The sequence below is a fragment of the Aphidius gifuensis genome, linkage group LG3 (assembly GCF_014905175.1).
Source record: "Aphidius gifuensis isolate YNYX2018 linkage group LG3, ASM1490517v1, whole genome shotgun sequence".
NCBI classification, from domain to species: Eukaryota; Metazoa; Arthropoda; class Insecta; order Hymenoptera; family Braconidae; genus Aphidius; species Aphidius gifuensis.
The window spans coordinates 11,921,102-11,925,473 of NC_057790.1; positions in this window are offsets into that span (position 1 = coordinate 11,921,102).

A 4,372-nucleotide genomic window follows, 5' to 3' on the forward strand; every position below is an offset into this window, starting at 1 on the left:
GTAAATAATCGGAGAAATCCGTCGAGCCTCCCACCATTCGCGAAATAATGAAGAGCAACAATGCACCAATGACCGCAACAATTACTCGTAACACTTTGCAGCTGTATATTGTTGTACTCGTGGATGACACAATTTCTTTTGAGAGCGTAAAGAAAACGGGGATCTCTTGGAGGTCGTCCGAAGCTGTCGAAGAAGAGTCCATGTCCCAAGTTATTGACGTAAAAACACACCCCATGAGATCCTGGTTGATTATGATTATCAAGATTAACAATGATTCCACAAAGTTTCGGCCATATATGAGGTAATCGGACACTAGCGTATACTCCTGCACGTGTCAAATCCGTAAGTGGTAATGCGTCAACTAACTGAATAGTATTCATACCAATGTCTCTTTGACTGTATTGAAAAAAGAATTAAAGACTACATCTACTTCAATGTCGTCTTCACTTTTTCCTCCTCTCAAAGTAATTTTTTTCCAAATAACCAATTTTTCAATTTATAAACGTTTTGTTGAGTACAAGTATAATTAGGAAAATTTACTCCGTGAAATAAACAATAATGTTCGTCTGCTGGTAATAAACCAAATCGTGGTGATATATTTTCTAAATTAATAATACAATGTTCTCGCAAATATTGTTGTAAAAACATACGTTTCTCTTCACCTCTCACATAAATATTTTTACCAAGTTCTTCAATTTTTTCAATTAATGATTGTAGATTTTTGTAAGGTACTTCAGATGCGTCCCAATCAATTTTATGATAATTTTTTGTTAGCCAATTGTTTTGTCGACGAACTCCTTTTTCAAGTTTCGAGTACTTAAAAGGTGGACCAATTATCCAATGACTAATAAATTTATCGTGTAATGTCAAGACAGAAATTTCTTTCGGGTAGTATTCATTGCGAGATCCAACTAGACACTGAATATCAATGATCAAAACTTCCGACATATTTATGACTGAATAACATAAACCAGAGTAGCTCTATATATACGTATCTCCCTTTTTAATTACTATAATCTAATAGTACCTGACGTGTACTATCAATTTCTATAATATTATCAAACTCGGCATATACTATACAATTTATTGTTTGAGCAAGTGCAACACCGAATCGTATATTAATCCTGAGACTTCCATTTTTTATCAAATTCCAGTACATGCTATCATTAGCAGAGAGTTCAGGTGTTAAATCGAATGCAAATAAAGTATAGCCCTTTGTAAAACTGGAACGAGAAATTTTTATTCCATGATCAGCAAAATGTATACCAGTTCCAGAAAATAATGTCTAATAGGCTTCAGCATCATAAATATTATTACTAAAACTGGGAGATAATGCTTTACCACCAACTTGGTTTCCATCGACATAAAAAGCCAAAAAATTTAAATTAAAATGTTGAAAATTAAATGGATTAAATTTTCTATGACTATTAAATGCTCTATTATCAACTAAACCAACAACAATTCTTTTAGGTAAACTTCCTAGTATAATATTGTCGAGTGTATTTGATAATATACCCTGAGCTAAAATAAAACTCTTTACTTCTACTCTAGTGAAAGGATATTTTGCAGTCGTTTTAGCCAATGCTTTTGAATGTGTTACAAGTACACTTGGATTGAGCTTTGCACGACGTATGATGAGTGTTGCTTTTAAAATATTTACTTTATAATTTCCATCCTCTGTGTTGTCCATTAAACAAAATTCATTCTTTGATCGTGTTAAAGTTATTTTTATCTCAACACCATTCAATAAAAATTTATTTTGATTAAAAACATCAACATGCAAATGGCCAAGCATCTCAAATTGATTGCCATTAGTCATAAAAAGTGATAGATCTTGCAATCTTTTATTTTGTGCTCCAGCAGCAGCTCCTACTGGTGCTTCCATGAAACCTGGAGTATCTAAAAACCATAGTCCCAATTGTAAATGACTGTTTGATGCATCTGATCCATAGTTTAATAATGTTTCAATATATGCGCGGTATGGATATGAAGAATTAGATCCAGAGACTAACTTTTGATCAAATAAGACATCACATGGACTAATCATTGTATCTAAAAAATTATTTGTTAAACCCACAGCATCAGCGGCAACAGCAGTTCCATCTTCTTTTGTAATTTTACATCTTATCTTTAACATAGTATGTGCCAGGTCAATATATTCTTCTCCGTTAGCTGGAATATGAAATTCGATTGGTGAATCCTCTGTAAGCGTTGTGACTGGATAGTAATAAACCTAATGAGACTCTTCAACAGTAGTCTGAGTAGGTGGGATTGTAAATAAATCCAATTCAGATTTACTACACTCATAAGAATGGCTATGAAGAAATGACATTATGACGAGAAAATATCAATTGACTTTTTTCTTTTTTTTTTTCTTACAACTTTTTTAATTTTTTTCTCACCACCTTTTTGAATTTTTTTCTCTTGGAACGTTGTCTTCGAGAAGTTATATGTTTCTGACTGGTTATTATCTTTTGTCGTTTACTTTTATAGCCAACTCCACCTTCACTTAAAAATGTATCTAGTTTATCCATAGCTTTTCTTTTAAATTTATTACCAGATTGTGTCAAATGATTATCAATAGAATCTCTTAAATTGCTCTGACGAGTGATGACATCACCCAAAACATTCATTCCAACTGATAATAATTCTTTTCCAACTGGTTTCAATGGACTTCCAATTAGTGGTATTATTCCTCTACAGAGACCACCAAGAAACCCTCCTATCCCTTGACCACGTTGATTTAAATGTACTTGATGGATCAGTGCCCCAGCACCAACTTGATCTTCATAATATTGAATATACATTTTAATTATTTTTTTTAAAATGAAGTGTCACGAATAATGGATCGTATGCAAATGAGATAGGGCCACCAAAACTATCTTTTATATCTATTGTAATAGTGTCAAATGAGTGACGTAATAAGGAAAAATGATATGGTTGAAATTTTTCAATTAACGAAGAGCCGTATTGATAATTACTAGAGTCAAAAGGCACAACTCGAAGTACTTGCTTATTAGATTCACCAATAATATGAGGAGAAACAATATCACAATGTACATATAAAGCTGACGGAAGCCCACGTAATATGCTTGCTGGTGCATTTGCTTTTAAAACGTGTTGAATTTCAGTAAAAACATGACCCTCAGCTTGGTATATAAATCCAAGAATATTTGCAATTTTTCTGGTTAATTTTATTTTATGTTTTTTGCAATCTTTTCCACTACATTTTTTTATTATAGTAACAAAACGTGTCCGAGTATTATATACTAATTAAAAATGTTGTATAAAATTTTTATCTTCATTAAATGACCATATGACACTATCTGTATTTGGATATACACCACTTTCGATATTTACGTTGAAATTATTATTACCAAGATCAATATTAATTATTCCTTCACTTTTATTTATATGTAAAAAAGCATTTGGAAACGATATTTCACTCAATCCAACTGACCAGCTTCCTTCAAGATTAAATGCACAATGTAATTGTGTTGTAAATGCAGCTGTTGTATTATTCGGATAATAATGATCATTTTTATTACTAACAAGTGTAATATTTAAATCTTTATTGAACATGATCTTTTAAATTACTTACTGGTACCCATTCATCAAAATCACTAGAATAATTTTTCCATCTAACAAGATATTCTTTTTTCTGTCCTTTTCCTCGTGTGTCAAGAGATTTTTCAACATCAAAATATTCTTCATTTATATTTTGATTTACTTTACTTATTTCTTGTTTATAAAAATAACCTGAAATATCTTCACCTTTTAAATCTTTAATTTCATAAAAAAGCATGTCGACATCACCAAGTCACCAGCCAACTCCACCAAGGAGTCGGCTAGCTCCATCGGAAGCCAACCACGGACTGTCACCAGTCCCGGTGCCATCAGCCAGCTCCGAGAGCCGGCCGACGACTGGCAGTGAGATGCCAGCGATCACCAGTTTTATGGACTCTCTATCCCCACTCCCGTTTGACCCACTCCATACGACCATCTGTGCGCACACCTCGATGCGAATCTCCGGTGGGAGTGTCGAAGTAGGGGATACGAATCTGTCGTAGCCAGGGTAGGAATCTGGATTATCCACTCGTGGTGGATGTCTACCAAGTCAACACTGACATTCAGGCGGAAATGGATGTCACTACCGAAGCCACTCACAAACCGGTGGTATTAATTAGTGTCTTAGTCGATAAAACCCCTCAGACCAGACCTCTAATTATTTTCGGGAGCGCGAGATCTGCCAAATCTCGTTACAATGTTTTCACGTTAGTATAGATTAAGCTAGCAGCTTGTTCAGTTGTAAAAAAAAACATGGAATTTCAAGAACAACCATTAAAGTTGCCAGTCATCAATTTTGATCAAA